General features: G+C 38.0%; 1 protein-coding gene and 1 pseudogene across 6 annotated transcripts in view; both read right to left on the bottom strand.

The window, feature by feature from the left end:
- Window positions 1–17,297, bottom strand: part of RASAL2 (RAS protein activator like 2) — a 393,297-nt gene that overhangs the window by 68,804 nt on the left and 307,196 nt on the right. The window lies entirely within an intron of this gene.
- On the bottom strand, window positions 1,356–1,985 carry LOC117076873 (annotated as a pseudogene).

Raw genomic sequence — 17,297 nt, 5'->3', positions numbered from 1 at the left:
GCCAACATGGCGAAACCCCATCTCTACTAAACATACAAAAATGAGCCGGGGATCGTGCCACTGCACTCCAGCCTGGGAGACAGAGCAAGACTCGGAAGAAAAGAAAGAAAGAGAGAGAGAGAGAGAGAGAGAGAAAACTCTGATGCATTTCAAAATGGCTCCTTTCCCTTCTCCCTGCTGGAAAAATGAGGGGAATTTTCTCAGATATTCACTCTGAGAACATGGTAGGACTCCAGGAGGTAAAATTTTTAAAAATTGTGGCCTCCCCATTAATGAACACCCCTGCAGTTTTTATCTCTCAGACTTGGCCACACAAAGCCTCCAGCATTTCATAAATTACAGTTGAGGTTTTCCTATCTGGAAACAAGAAGTCTTACATTTAAACTTTTGACGGAATGGCATAATGTTATATTTACCTTAAAATCTACCACAATGTTTAAACTTTAGTAAGTCCTTGGCAAATATATACATGAAATTATGGCTGATTTAGGAACACAGATAAGGAAAAGGTTAAGATTGTACAGAGTTGTCAGTAACACTTCTTGGAGGTAGTGAAACCTTCCAAAATTTTGTGGCCATCTCCTTGAGGTAAATGAAGCGTGGTTTTTTTTTTTTTTTTTTTTTTTTTTTTTTTTTTTTTGAGACAGAGTCTCGCTCTGTCGCCCAAGCTGGAGTGCAGTGGCCAGATCTCAGCTTACTGCAAGCTCCGCCTCCCGGGTTTACGCCATTCTCCTGCCTCAGCCTCCCGAGTAGCTGGAACTACAGGCGCCCGCCACCTCGCCCGGCTAGTTTTTTGTATTTTTTAGTAGAGACGGGGTTTCACCGTGTTAGCCAGGATGGTCTCGATCTCCTGACCTCGTGATCCACCCGTCTCGGCCTCCCAAAGTGCTGGGATTACAGGCTTGAGCCATCGCGCCCGGCCAAAGCATGGTTTTAACCTGAGAAACTGTTTCTCTCAGAGCTCTATTTAGTTGAAGTTTTTTCATTCTCCATTACCCAATATTCAGTGGTACCCAGGAAGAGGTAGCTGAACTTTACCTAGCTTACCATGACTGTTTCCAAATCGATCTTCCATGAAATCATGGTTTGGAGTAAATGCATATTTTTTAAGGTACACACCATCTTGATTTAGCATTCTTCATCTCTCTTTGCTGCTCTCATGTTTCAATCTCTCTTTCACTTTCTTTTATTCATTAAGAACTTTAGCCTCTAGCTTGTAATATTTTTCTGTCTCTTAACACCATGCTAGAAAATAACCAAATAGTGATGTCTAGTACCCTAGCTTCATAATTCCTGGACTCCATTACTCAGTATCCTCCCCTTCAGCCATCCACTCTTTTTTTTTTTTTTTTTTAACATGATGGCAAATTATTAACAGAAAATAGTTTGAGGAGTCCTGTTCATAGACTGTGACCATGGCGACCCCACTTTCCATGGGTGCTGTCAGAGGGGATAAGGGTGACGTCCTCAATCCGCCCGATCTTCATACCCAATTGGGCAAGTGCTCTGAAGGCCGACTGGCCCCAGGTCCAGGGGTCTTGGTCGCAATTCCTCCTGTGGCCCAGAGTTTGATGTGTAGGACAGCGATACGTAGCTCCTTGCACCTCTGGGCCACATCCTGGGCAGCCAACATAGCAGCACATGGCGAGGATTCATCTCGGTCTGCCTTCACCTTCATCCCACCAGTCACACGGCAGATGACTGGTGATCTTTTCTTTGCCAGAAAGATCAGTGACATGGACAAAAGTGTCATTGAAGGTTGCAAAAATATGGCAGACACCAAATACATTTCTCTCCTTCAGCCACCTGAGGTGTGCCATTTCTGTATGTCGTCTCTCCACCCACTCATTTTTTAAAATTACATTTTAATTTTTATTCAATAGTTTTAGGGCAACAGGTCGTGTTTGATTGCATGGAAAAGTTCTTTAGTGGTGATCTGTGAGATTTTGGGGCACCCATCACCTGAGCAGTATAGCCGTACCCAATGTGTAGTCTTTTTTTTTTTTGAGACGGAGTCTTGCTCTGTTGTCCAGGCTGGAGTGCAGTGGCCGGATCTCAGCTCACTGTAACAATGTGTAGTCTTTTATCCCTCACCCACCTCCCACCCTTCCTCCCAAGTCCCCAGAGTCCATTATATCATTCTTATGCCTTTGTGTCCTCACAGCTTAGCTTCCACTTATAAGTGAGAACATACAATATTTGGTTTTCCATTCCTGAGATATTTCACTAAGAATAATGGTCTCCAACTCCATCCGGGCTGCTGCAAATGCCATTATGTCATTCCTTTTTGTGACTGAGTAGTATTCCACGGTGTGTGGAATACTTTTCTTTATCCACTCATTAGCTGATAGGTATTTAGACTGGTTCCATATTTTTGCAATTGTGAATTGTGCTACTATACATGTGTGTGCAAGCGTCTTTTTCATATGACTTCTTTTCCTCTGGGTAGATATCTAGTAGTGGGATTGCTGGATCAAATGACAGTTCTACTTTTAGTTCTTTAAGGAATCTGTATATTGTTTTCCATAGTGGTTGTACTAGTTTACATTCCCACTAGCAGTGTAAAAGTGTTCCCTTTTCACCACATCCATGTCAACATCTGTTATTTTTTGATTTTTAATTCTGGTCATTCTTGCAGGTGTAAGGTGGTTATCTCATTGTGGTTTTGATTTGCATTTCCCTGATAATTTGTGATGCTGAGAATTTTTTTTTTCACGTTTGTTGGCCACTTGTATATCTTCTTTTGAGAATTGTGTATTCACGTCCTTTGCTCACTTTTTGATGGGATTATTTGTTTTTTTTCTTGATTTGTTTGAGTTCCTGGTAGATTCTGGATATTAGTTGTTTGGCAGATGCAGTTTGCGAACATTTTCTCCCACTCTGTGGGTTGTCTGTTTACTGATTCTGATATCTTTTGCTGTGCAGAAGCTTTTTAGTTTTATTAGGTCCCATTTATCAATCATTACTTTTGTTGCATTTGCTTTTGGGTTCTTGGTCATGAAGTCTTTGCCTAAGTCAATGTCTAGAAGAGTTTTTCCGATGTTATATTCTAGAATTTTTATGGTTCCAGGTCTCAGACTAAGTCTTTGATCCATCTTGAGTTGATTTTTGTATAATGTGAGAGATGAGGATCCAGCTTCATTCTTCTACATTTCAGCCACCCACTGTTCTATCTACACACAGATTTTATCATCATTCAGAGATCCTCAGACATCTTAAACAGCAATATTTTTTTTCTCTGATTTCCTCCCTAATCACATGTCTTTCATATATCTCTTTCTCCACATTAATCTACTCTTGAACCTAACAGAAACCTTCACTTTCTGGACCACCTCATTTTCTCCCTGTCCCTTGTTTTTTCCTGCTCTCTTTTCTCCCTAGATTCTGCAGCTAATCATCTGACGCTATTCAATTACCAATACCCTCCATTTTCTTAATGATTAGCTATCCAAAATAAAAATTAAAACAATGTTTAAGTCAATCTTCCTGGTGCCATGATGAAGCTCTTTAGGAAGACTACGCAGCTGTACAGGATGAAACCACAAAAAAATTAACTGTTTCCAAGCTTGGCTTGGCTTCTACTATCCCTCCATCCTGGACCAACCATGTAATGAGCCTTTCCGCATTATCCTCTTCTGTGAAACAACAAAGTACATGTCAAGCCCAGTTGCCCATTGCCCCCTTCTGAGCAATTCCTTACATATTCAGGTCACTATGCTTTGTGCCATGAAATCTTTCTGCCCTGGATCCATCTGACTGGTGAAGGGATGGATAATTAACCCAAAGGTACCTAAAAGCAGCTAAGAATGGCCCTGGTAAGAGTTCTGCCTATATTAGAGTATCATCTGGTAACGACTTACCATTCCAGCCTGATCCCTGGTCATTCCACTTCATACTTCATCCTCCACTAACTTGAAACACCTGTAATTCTCTATATTCACCATGCATGTTTACCACTGCTCATATTCTCTTCCTTCTCCCTGGCTGAATCATTCTTTTTGATAGAGTTGAGGAAAGATCTCTTCTAGGGTGTCTTTTTTGACATTACCTGACCCTGCCCTAGATTATGTGCCCCTCCTCTGTGCTTTATAGAGAGATAGCCTTACATTTAGCACAGTGCATGCCCACTTATGTGTCATCCTCACTAAATCCTGCAATCTTTGTGTTCCCAGGGCAGGTCTGATACCTGGTATTTAGTAGGGGCTCAAAAATTGCTTTCAGAACTGAAAAATCATATGCAGTGAGTCCTCAGATCATCTGAGAACTCACTCACTCACTATCATGAGAACAGCATAGGGGAAATCCTCTCCCATGATGCAATCTTCTCCCACCACCTCCCATGGTTTAAAAGTGTGGCACTTCCCCGCTTGCTCTCTCTTGCCTCCACGTGAAGAAGGTCCTTCTTCTCCTTCCGCTATAAGTGTAAATTTCCTGAGGCCCCCTAGTCATGCTTCCTGTTAAGGCTGTGGAACTGTGAGTCAATTAAACCTCTTTCCTCATAAATTACCCAGTCTCAGGTAGTTCTTTATAGTAGCGTGAAAATAGACTAATACAGAAGATACATGACTTTACTAAGGTCACACAGATGCTAAACGGCAGAGGAGAACTTTGAGTCTACGTAGCCCCACACTGGAACCCTTCCTTTCTAACCACTGTGCTGTATGAATTCTCGACATTCTAATTCTACATCAAATACTTTAAGTACTATAACATAACTTATTTTCCCCATATGTATTATTTGTAACTTCTACATATACTTTATTATAGAATTATGTATCATAAACAGCCAGAAATATAATATGACAATTCAAAATATGAGGGAAAAAAAGAAAAGAAAAAAAACCCACAAAAAACCTAAAAAACAAAAAAACTGCTAGTGTGGCATTTGACTTACAAGAATTTGCCCCAAGGATTCCTAGCTATATAATTAAACTAAAGTAAAATCAAAACCTTATTGAAATGGCTTTTATATGTAAAACTGATTCTGTGGTCACTGAGTATAAAATTTAAGAATCCAAATATAAAATTTAAAAATAGATGGATACCAAGAGAAAAATGCTTTTTTCTCTTTCAGTTATGATATCCATGCATTATAAAAATGGGAAGAGTGTGAATGTTTCAGTCTAAATGGAAACAAAGGAAAGAAAGAACGTAAACAAACTGATTTCATCCTTCTGACACCAACCTAATCTGAAAGCATACTAATCAAACACTCAAAACAAATCCTACTCTATCCAATTTTTTGAAATGCTGTTGCTACCATTTACAAGTCTTAAAAATAGTAAAAAGCTCTTTTTTTTAAAAAAAAAAAGCTATATTGTCATAGCAATTGATACAACTAAAATGATTTAATTAGTTGGTACTCATTATTTTCTTTCAAAATAAGGCTTAAAATTAGCAACAGTCAGTGAAAGAAAAAGCCAAATATTGCCTTTCTCTGGAGCTTGGTAAATGTTAAGACAATGATAACTGAAGTTGTTGGCCACCTGCAAACTGGAGTATTCCCTGAAGACTGAACTTGGCTAGCTGGGAATGACTGGTAACTGAAATAAAACTGCTGCTATGCAAGTGCTTTCAGAAACCTCAGTGCCGGTAATAAGGGACACTGCCTTGCCAGCATCCTAGTATTGCTGTGTTCCCTTAAGACGGAGAAGTGGAGACAGAGAAACATGTCATCACCTTTCACACGAAAAATGTAGGGATGTGCAACAAAACCCTGCTTTAATTCTGCTTGAGATTTTTTCACATCAGTGACCACACAGGGATTAAGGACAATGTTATAGCAATTCTAAGTGGTTAAGTATTTTTAAATGGCAATTTCTCAAAATGTTACCTGATTCACAGTATGAAAATGCCACCTTGTCAACTAGAAAGGACCCAGGTGAGAACTGTTTTCATTCTTGCTTTTCAAATTTTAGTTTATTAGTAAATTAAAATCTCTATGTATTTTACATATTTTAGTTTGTTTTATTATGGATTGTAAATACCTGAGAAAAAAAGCTGTGTCATATATAAATAATTCCCTTCCTTGCTCTCTTAATATAACTTAGGAACTTGTAGATTTCACTAAATGTTGACTAAAATGTAATTCTAAAAAATTAATAAGGAAAAAGGAGAAGAGTAACTGAAAACGTTAAAGTTTACTTTCTAGTCTTTATATTTTACTTAGTTTGTCTTCTGGTTATGTGGAAGTCCAAACTGGAAGGGAAACTGTAGATGACAAGAATAACAAAACAAGAAATAGTTACAAAATGCATTATAGTTTAGTTTTAGTATGGGTAGTTTATCCTCTAGCAGGTTTTTTGTTTTTCAAATTTAAGCATCAAAAGGAAAGAGAAAAAGTTCTGTCATAAATCACAATTGTTTTTCTAGCCCAGATCTGATATATCGGAATATTGGGGATTGGGACACAGTGATCTACATTTTTAACAAGCATTCAATGTTATTTTTTTAATTAAGCTAACTAAAACTTTTACTATGAAACTTTTAAACATACAAAGCACAGAAATTAATAAATACATATCCATTAATCAGATATAACTGACGTTGACACATTGATGCCATTATGCTATATTATGTATAATTATTGTTAAAATATAAAACACATATTATATAATATTATAGGTATTATGTTATAACATGTTAAAACACATATTGACATGTTAAGATCTGCTAGAGGGACCAATGGAAGATATCTAGCAAACTTTATTAACTAACTATATTCTTAGAGATTCATTTTCATGCATGTGTCATGTCAGATTTTTATTACCTTCTTGTTACATTATTTCAAACCTTTTATGTCCAACTTTTTATGTATTTTGTTTTAAAACAGGTTTATTGGGGTGTAATTTACAAAACACAAGTCACTATTTTTGCATGTATAGTTTGATGAGTTTTGATAAATGTATGCTGCACCAATACAAGTGAGATACGGAACATTTCCATCACCCCAAAAGTCTTCATGCCTTTCTGTAGTCAGTCAATCCCTTCCTCTCACCCTCAGCCCCTGGAAACCACTAATCTGACTTGTTCCTATAATTTTATCTTTTCCACAATGTCATATAAATGGAATTATGCAGTATGTACTCTTTCTTCACTTAGAATAATGTTTTTGAAATTTATGCATGCTGTTGCATGTATAGTTTCCTCCTTTTTATTCCACTGTAAGGGTACACCAACATTTGTTTAACCATTTGTCAACTCATGGACATTCAAGTTGTTTCCAGTTTTGGGATATTAAAAATAAAGTTGCCATAAACATTTACAAACAAGTCTTTATGTGGACATATGGTTTGGGAACCACTGAGTTAAAAGCTTGGTTGGAAATTCACACATAACAAGACGACATGGAAACTTTTTAAGGGGATGTTAATGAGGTAGAGTGGGGAAAGGACACTGAGGAGGGAAGGAATCCTTGTTATTTTTCCTTTAGATATGAAGTAATTTCAGATTTACAAAAAATTTGGAAAAATAGTATAGAGTTTTCCCTTGCTGAGCTTCCCCAATGTGATTCTTATATAACTATAGTATGATTATGAAAACTAAGAAATTAACATAGGTACTATACTCACCTAAACGCAGCCCTAATTCTAATTTCACCAGTTTTCCACTGTATTATTTTTCAACTGCCATTTTAACAAATTAAAACAAATGTGGTTTAAACAGTACAAATTTATGATCTTACAGTTCTGTAGGTCAGAATTCCAACACAGGTCTCATCTGGCTAAAATCAAAGTGTCAGCAGGTCTGCATTCCTTTCTGAAGCCTCTAGGGGAGAATCTGTCTTATGCCTTTTCAAGCTTTTAAGGCCACCCACATTCCTTGGCTCATGGCCTTTCCTCTATCTTCAAAGCCAGCAATGTTGCATCTCTATGAAAGTTTTTCAGCTTTTAAGGTCTCGTGATCAGACTGGATCCATCTGGATAATTTAGGATAATGTTCCTATCTCAAGGTCCTTAGTCTTAATCCTATCTACAGAAGTCCCTTTTGCCACATAAGATAACATATTCACAATTTCCATGTATTAGGATGTGGACATCTTGGGAGATAGGGGAGGAACCACTATTCTACTTTCTACATATAGTTTAGTCGCCCTCTTATGAATGTGCATATAGGCTGTTTACAATATTTTGCAATTAAAAAACAATGCTGCATAAATAACTTTGTGTATATGTATTTTCATAATGGTGGAGATGTACCTTCAGCTTGGATTCCTAGAAATGGGATGCTGGGTCAAAAGGTAAGTGTATATGTAATCTTGCCGAATCCCCTCTAGAAGGGTTGTACTAGTTTGCCTTCCCTTCAACAATGTATGAGAGTGTTTGTTTCCCACAACCTTGCCAACTGAATCGTTATCATCCTTTATAGTCTGTGTCAGACTGAAAGGTCAAATAATATTTCTATGTTGTTTTAAATGTCCATTTAAACATTTAAATGCTTAAATGTTGTTTTAAAATGTGCATTTCTCGGCTGGGTGCTGTGGCTCATCCGTGTAATCCTAGCCCTTCAAGAGGATGAGGCAGGAGGATTGCTTGATCCTAGGAGTATGAAACCAGCCTGGCCAACATGGTGAGACTTTGTCTCTACAAACAATACAGAAATTAGCTGGGTGTGGTGGCGTGTACCTGTAGACCTGGCTACTCAGGAGGCTGAGGTAGGAAGATCCTTTGAACCCGGGAGGCGGAGGTTCCAGTGAGCTAAGGTTGTGCCACTGCACTCCAGCCTGGGTGACAGAGCGAGACTCAAAAAAAAAAAAGGACCAGGCGCGGTCGCTCACGCCTGTACTCCCAGCACTTTGGGAGGCCGAGGCGGGCAGATCACGAGGTCAAGAGATTGAGACCATCCTGGCCAACATGGTGAAAATCTGTCTCTACTAAAAATACAAAAATTAGCTGGGCGTGGTGGTGCGTGCTTGTAGTCCCAGCTACTCCAGAGGCTGAGGCAGGAGAATCACTTGAACCCAGGAGGCCAAAGTTGCAGTGAGCCGAGATGTCGCCACTGCACTCCAGCCTGGTGACAGAGTGAGATTCATCTCAAAAAACAAACACACAAACAAAAAATTGCATTTCTCTGATTATAAGTGAATTTGAACAGTTTTCATATGTTCAGAAACATTTTTACCTATTACCTATTCATGTCTTTTCTTCAGTTTTCTTCAGGAAAACTTTTCTTCAGTTTTCCTATTGGGTCTTACTCACTTGTCCCTTAATTTTTTTTTTTTGAGAAGGGGTCTCGCACTGTCAACCCGGCTGGAGTGCAATGGCGCGATCTCGGCTCACTGCAACCTCCACCTCCCAGGTTTAAGCAATTCTCCTGCCTCAGCCTCCCAAGTAGCTGGGATTACAGGTGCCCACCACCACGCCCAGCTAATTTTTGTATTTTTAGTAGAGATGGGGTTTCAGTATGTTGGACAGGGTGGTCTTGAACTACTGACCTGGTGATCTGCCTGCTTCGGCCTCCCAAAATGCTGGGATTACAGGCATGCGCCACTGCGCTGGCCTTAATAGTTTCTTATATGTTGTAAATATTTTCTCCCAATTGATTTATTGGCTGTCTTTCAGCTTTAACTTTCTTATAGTTTTTGTCATGCAATTATTTAAAAACTTTCTTTTGTGTAATCAAATTTATCAATCGATTTTTAAAAATTGCCTCTGGCTTTTCAGTAACCATCATAGAAAGTTTTCCCCTGCATTAAGGTTAGAGAATTCATCCATGTTTCCTACTAGGTATGCTTTTTTTTTTCACATTTTAGATCCCTAATCCATTTGGAGTTTACTCTTGTGTAAGGTATGAGATATACATCTAATATTACCTTTTTCCACATGGCTACTCAGTTGTCCTTATATCATTTATTTCAAATACCAATTCCTGAGAAAACCATTCCTGATTACTGTAATGTCTCTCACACTTCTGATTATGTAAACTTTTTATTTATACTACTGTTTTCCCTTATCTTGACCTATAATTAATTCTATTCCTATTTTATATGCCCTATGAATCTTAACTCCTGAAGGCAAACAGAAAACAAACACATTGAGCTCATCTTTGTATTTCTGTAATGCTTAGCATACAGTGGACTAAATACGTATTTGCAGAATGCTGATAATGATTAACGTGAATTATTAAGAAAAGTTGAATTCACTCAAGAAAGTAGGGAAATAACACACAGGAGGGAAAACCCCCTTAAAATTATTAAAACAAAACTAAATCTGGTGGTTAAGGAAGAAAAGTTTAGTATCTGGAAAATTCACTTCTGTAGAACACTTTAGTTCCTGATAATGAGGTATATACTGATTTTTTAAAAATTTTATTGTAAATTGAATGTCATACTCTATAGAGTATAGTATGTTGATTTTCTTATGACTAACAGAGACTGTGCTAATCTCACTCAAGTTCACAAAGTATGAATATTAAGGATGATGGCTGTAATGAATATAATAATGAGAAATCATGGGTCAAAAAGAAGACCTCAAAGTGAGGTCTATTAGCCTATTGGATAGTCTCTCAGAGGTTATCATGGAAGGCCTGAAGAAGCATTAGATAACATAATGTGAAATACATTTTTTTCATTGTCAGGGGAGATGGACTAGATGAATTTAATTGAAGTTTTCCATCTCTCATTTATAGGACTCTAAGAATAACAGCATCAGAGATGGAGGGGGGCTTTTGAGCCTATTAGTTATTGAAAAAGATAAAATTCTTACTGCCTCTGTTGAAACAAAATGTAGCAAAAATCCACATTATGGATGGTCATGAGCAAAAGGTGTAATGTGAAACAATGTAATTACTCTTACTAATGTCTATCAGGATAGGACTTTTTTTTCCTAAGGATAAAATGAAGGGGAAAAGAAGTAGGGAAATATATTACTGAAAAGACTGCATTAGACATATTTTATTACTTCTAGAGGCTATTTCCTAACTATACTCTTTGTACTGTTTGTAATACTGCAGTTTTTCCATTGTAAATTTGGCACCAAAATATTAACAAATTGGTCCTTAATATATATAATATAAATGTTGGTCCTTTTTTTTTTTTTTTTTTGGTTGAAGTCTTGCTCTGTTGCCCAGGCTGGAGTGCAGTGGCGTTATCTCAGCTCACTGCAACCTCTGCCTCCCAGGTTCAAGTGATCCTCCCGAGTAGCTGGGATTATAGGCGCATGCCACCACACCTGGCTAATTTTTTGTATTTTTAGTAGAGATGGTCTTTCAACATGTTGGCTAGGCTGGTCTTGAACTTCTGACCTCAAGTGATCTGCCCACCTTGGCCTCCCAAAGTGCTGGGATTACAGGCATGAGCCACCACACCCAGCTTATAGTATCTTTTTATCTGTAAACTTCCAAAGATCTTAAAATATTTGTATATTTCATTACCACAAAAAAAACAGGTGTTAGAAGAAGTCAAACAATTTGCTCTTGATCATACAAGTGAGATGCTAGTTGAACAACAGTAAAAAATACAGTTCTTTTATCATTCCTTTGCCTATTCTAGGTACAGATCCTTGAAAGCTAATAATATGAAATCTTTGTTCTGACACTCTGACAGAGTTAAAAAGGCAGGGTGACGCAGGCCCTAAATCTTATGATCAGAAAAGCTCAGGGTCTTTTTCAACTGTAACCACTTATTTTAATGAAAAAGTTTACGAATAACAACTGTCTCACTGACTGCATAATATTGTTAAGCCCAGGTAGCTAGGACAGATTACCAGGTTTTCACCTTCACTTCTGCTGACTGTATTGTCTTTTTTCCCCATTTACCTTAATTTATTTATTATTAGTATTAGTATTTTTTAGAGATGGGGTCTCGCTATGTTGCTCAAGCTAGAGTTCAGTGGCTATTCACAGAATGATCATCCGCACTACGGCCTTGAACTCCTGGGCTCAAGTGAGCCTCTTGCCTCAGGCTCCCAAGCAGCTTGGGACTACTGGCAATGTACCACCATGCCCAGCCCCATGGAACTTTTAAAGAGTTGAGAGGCAGACCACATTCTTACACATTCAATTATACCTTAAATGAGAAGCAAACTAAGATACTCTCCATGAGTTTCTCCATCATTATTCTCATAGGACTTCCAAATAAGTTCTTACTACACACTACATTCCATCCTTCTTAATTCTATTTCACTTAACAGATTTATTGTAGACCCTTTATAAAAACCAGTACACAATGTTGATTAATTAAAAACGACCAACTAATGATGAAGAAACTATGGCATAAGAGGTCAATATCTTTGTAATGTGCATACTTTGGGTAATCATGAATACCACCCATATATTAAATCAGTTTTCATAAACAGATTAGGAAAAATAAAAGGTCAGTGCTGAAGTTATGAGATGAATAAGATACAGTTCTTGTCTTCTAGAAGAGTGGTTTCTAAATTATTTTGACTATTGGCTGGGTGGGATGGCTCACGCCTGTAATTCCAGCACTTTGGGAGGCCGAGGTGGGTGGATCACCTGAGGTCAGGAGTTCAAGACCAGCCTGGCCAACACGGTGAAACCTCGTCTCTACTAAAAATAGAAAAATTAGCCAGGCATGGTGGCATGTATCTGTAATCCCAGTTACTCGGGAAGCTGAGGCAGGAGAATCGCTGGAACATGGGAGGCGGAGGTTGCAGTGAGCTGAGATTACACCGCTGCATTCCAGCCTGAGTGACTGAGACTCCGTCTCAAAATTAATTAATTAATTTTAACTATGAAATAAATATTGTTGAGTGAGCCTTCCTAATAAAATATACTTATAAGATGATTTTCTGATATATGACTATAAAACATTCAATAACATGAAATTTTTAAAGAGCAAATTAAAAAAAAAATCAAACATATAATATTTTCTTTTTGCACCCCCCTCAAATGAATTGTCTGTATCCTCTGAAGTATACACAATCTATTCTGGAGACCACCAACTAGAATATCACAGACTAGGAAAGACAACCCTACCATATAATAGTATTGGTGCTATAATGGATAAATGTACACTCCTGTGGAAGGACAGAGATGGCCAAGGTTAATGCTGCCTAGAAGAGGTTAGGAAACACTGGAATTGAGTCTTAATGGATGAGAATACTTTTAGCAAGGATGGAAGGTGAACTTCCTAGGCAGAAATGTGTAAAGAGACCTGAGAAAACTTGCTTGGGGAACTCTCAGATTTGGTAAAGATGGAACTCAGGACTGAAGAGAGTTGGGGGTGAAAATGAGGATACTGAGCATTAGGAAATCAGTCTGGAAGGGCAGTAAAAAATTAGACAATGAAAGCTCTCAGTGCCAATTTAACTTTGGTTTTATCATCCTGCAACACAAGTTCAACTCAAAAGCCTTCAGCAGGTGACTGACACTTTTTGACGTAAAAGGTAGTTCTGTCTGAAGACATTCAAATGAAGGGAAAGAGGAGGGGAAAGGAAGAGAGAGGAGGAAGAAACCACTGAGCAAGCCAAATAAAATGTATGAAACTAGTCTTGTTCATGGGCATGGAATCGTAGAGAGCTAAAAGACATTAAGCAAGGGAGGCCCAAGTAATGATGGAGTTTAGATTTTAGAGACCACTCTGGCAGCAGAGCGAAGGCTAAAGTTGATGAGTAGCAACTGGAGACCAGGAGATGAGTTAAGAATCTCTATTGTACTAGACAGGACCTGCAGCGTAATTAGAGGGGCTCAGTGCAAAATGAAAAGCTGGGGGTACTGTTCAAAAAGCAGGAAGACAATGTCATTAAACCTACTATTATAAATTAGGAAACTTTTCCCTTTCTTCAGTAGTTTTTGCCTCCACTTGCCATGCTGCCTTTTATTTACTATTTAATGTCACACTTCCTCCAGTACGAGGAAAAACTACAGGTAAGTGTAAACCTTCAGAAGTGCCAGGGGCCCCAGACTATGACTCAGCAGTGGGTGTCTACTGGCTACCAGGTTCCACCATGCCAGCCATCAAACCTGTGTGTCATACCATGCAGGGAGGCTGAGGCTTCTTCCCTTCCCGTGGCTGCCCCTACAACTCACTATGTACCTGGTTTGGAGATAGGCAAGAGGCTTGTCCCTTCACTCCCTCGCCCTACCCCCACTCCCCCAACACAGCTGTGGCTTCTGTCTACCTGTAAGACATCCCTGGAGATGACAGGCAGGGGCAAGGACTGCACTTACCAAGCCCTGCTCCAAGACACCATGAGTTGTGCTGTCTAATCCCTATCTTTCTCGCACTTGTGCAAAGGTCCCTGCCAGGGTCAGAGAGTGACAGCTGTGTCTGGGTGAAGAGAGAGGGAGGTTGAATGAGATCAGGGAGTGGGGAAGTGGGCAACAGATAATTCATTCCAGGAAGGCAGCAGGAGGTGGTACCATGCCTAAGGTCCCCACGAATGCTCCATTTTCCCATTTAACTTCACTTAGAAAACACAAATCCAAAGATCAATCACTAAGAACTTTGAGATGGCAACCATACAGCATTGAACTTCATGCATACAGTCTTTCTAAGTGTAGGCCCTGTGTACTGCACTGGTCTCATGCTTATGAAGCTGACCCTGGTACTAGTTCAGGGAAGGAACCACAAATACTGATAAGTGAAGTCAGTAAATGGCAGTGGGCTGGAAAAGGGAATGAATGAATTTGAAGAGAGGTAGACAAGATCTGGTGACAATATTTGAGAGAAAGGGAAGAGTATTTATGACTCTTAGGGTTTTGGCTCTCGGAACTGAAGAAATGTGCAGCTCTACAAAGGGAAATTCAAGGGAAAATTTTTTAAGAAAAACATAAAGTAAACACAGTTTGGGGCAAGCTGAGTTAAAATTACCATGGGACATTAGAACCAAGACATAGTATAATACAGAGGACTGAATGAAAGAATGTTTGCCAAAACAGCATCCTTTTCTATTTCCTGATTTGTTGATATTAATTTAATTGCTATACAAATATCATAAAAACACTCCTCTAATATGAAATCTCAGCATTATCCCATTAAACAAACCCATATATAAGACATCTTATAAGAATGCAGAGGCACAGGTGGACTGTATTAAAAATACGAAAGGTCAAACAATTTAACAGGTATGAATTTATAGAAGAAACTATAACATATGCTATGCAAATATGAAGACATAAAAATTTGTTGATAATTTGCAAAAATTAAAAAATATTCCACATATATTACACTACTGTAAATTAGCTTTTTTCTCTTTAAACTAAATATTATGCTTCTATTTCTACATCCTTGAGTAAAAGTAGATAGTACTATCTCCCTTATAGTAGGCCAAATTATGGTAGTTTGTATAAAAATGCAAATATGCAAAGTATCAGTAATGATTACCTAAAAACTGTAGAAAATAAGCAGCCAATATGTAATATACTACATATCTAAAATATATCTAAAACATTATTTCAATTTATAGTCAATAGTAAAGTGTTAATAGTATTTTCAAATTTTTTATCCTAAGTCTTCTAAGCCTGGTGTTTTACTTTTTAAAAAATTTTACTGAGATATAATTCATATACCATAAATTCACCCTTTTAAAGTGTGCAACTCTGCGGGGCATGGTGACTCATACCTGTAATCCCAGCACTTTAGAAGACCAAAGCAGGACGACTGCTTGAGCCCAGGAGTTTGAGACAAACCTGGGCAACATAAGCAAGATCCCATCTCTCCAAAAGTTAAAAAACAAAAAAAAAAAATTAGCCAGGTGCAGTGGCATGCACTTATGGTTCCAGCTTCACAGCTGAGGTGGGAGGTTCGTTTGAGCCTGGGTGGTTGAGGCTGCAGTGAGCCATGATCGTGCCATTGCAGTCCAACCTGGGTGACAGAGTGAGACCCTATCTAAAAAAAAATCAATAAAAAATAAAAGATGCAACTCAGTGGTTTTTGTATATCCCCAAAGCTGTGCAACCATCACCACAGTCTAATTCCTGAACACTTTCATTACCTAAAAAGAAACCCTATGCCCATTAGCAGTCACTTCCCATTTCTCCCTCACCCAGCTCATGAGAAACACTAATCTCTTTTTTGGTCTGTATAGATTTGCCTATTCTGAACATCTCATATGAACGGAATCATACAACATGTGGCCTTTTGTGTATGGCTTCTTTCACTTAGCATAATATTTTCAAGGTTCATTCATGTTGTGGCATGTATCAGTATCTCAATCCTCTTTCATGGCTGAATAATAAGCCAATATGTATGGTTCAATCATATTTTTTATATCTGTTCTTCAGTTGATAGACATTTGCGTTATGACTACTTTGTGGCTATCATAAATAATGCTGCTATAAACATCTGTGTACATTTTATGTGGACATATATTTTCAATTTTCTTGTGTATATACCTGAAAGTAGAATTGCTACATCATATACAAACTCTATATGTAATGTTTTGAGGAGCTGTTAAAGTGGCCATACCATTTTACACTGCAATTTCTCTACATTCTCACCAATACTTATTATTGTCTCTCTTTTTGATTGTGGTCGTCCTAGTGGGCATCAAGTGGTATTTCATTGTGGTTTTGCTTTGTATTTTCTTAATGACTAATGATATTGAGCATCTTTTCATGTGTGTATTGACCATTTGTATATTTTCTTTGGAGAAATGTCTATTCAAATTCTTCTACAGCCTTTTTTTTTTTTTAACTAGCTACTCAACAATGTGACAAAAAATTTTGTATTGATATTATAATCAAATAATACTGTTGGAATGAAGTTTCTTTAAATTGAAATTAGTAGATATTCAATATAAAAGAAACAAAGCATTTAAAAATCCAGCGGAATGGTACCGGCATTGGTTATGAAATTAAAGGGCCTTATGGTAGAAAGGCACCACAGGTATTATTGTTTACCAGCAATTCTCATACCTTGCTGAGTATAAGTACAGCTGAGAAGAGCAAAATATATATATATTTTTTTGCATAGCTAACTCTAGTTTAATCATGAAGGTGGCAAATTTTCTTTTCTACACTCTGGCTTCAGAACTTTCTATAAAAGAGGTTATACTTAGTAGCTAATTATATGCTCCCTTAAGTGGGCATTAGGCCTTCAAAGTGTTTATTTCTCATTGTGAAGTGAGAGGTCTTGTGTTTCTCCTTGCTCATTAAAGCTGAGGAGAAATATCTTTGCTTTGAGAGGAAAGGGGTTTATGGTACATCATCTATAAGAATGAGCTGTAAGTGAGTATATATCATCCTCTCTCTCAAACAGCCCTTTTCTCCTGGGTAGGGTAAGTTGGAATCTCCGGTAGTTAGTGCTGCTGCAAGCCCATTTCTAGGAATTACCACAGATTGAGGAGGGCTTCCCTCATTCTTCAATTCTTTCAAGTTTAGAGTCTTGGCAGTAT

The sequence above is a fragment of the Trachypithecus francoisi genome, unplaced genomic scaffold, assembly GCF_009764315.1.
Source record: "Trachypithecus francoisi isolate TF-2019V2 unplaced genomic scaffold, Tfra_2.0 Lachesis_group5, whole genome shotgun sequence".
Classification (NCBI taxonomy): Eukaryota; Metazoa; Chordata; class Mammalia; order Primates; family Cercopithecidae; genus Trachypithecus; species Trachypithecus francoisi.
The sequence above is the reverse complement of the archived record's forward strand: the minus strand, read 5'-3'. Positions and strand labels throughout refer to the sequence as shown.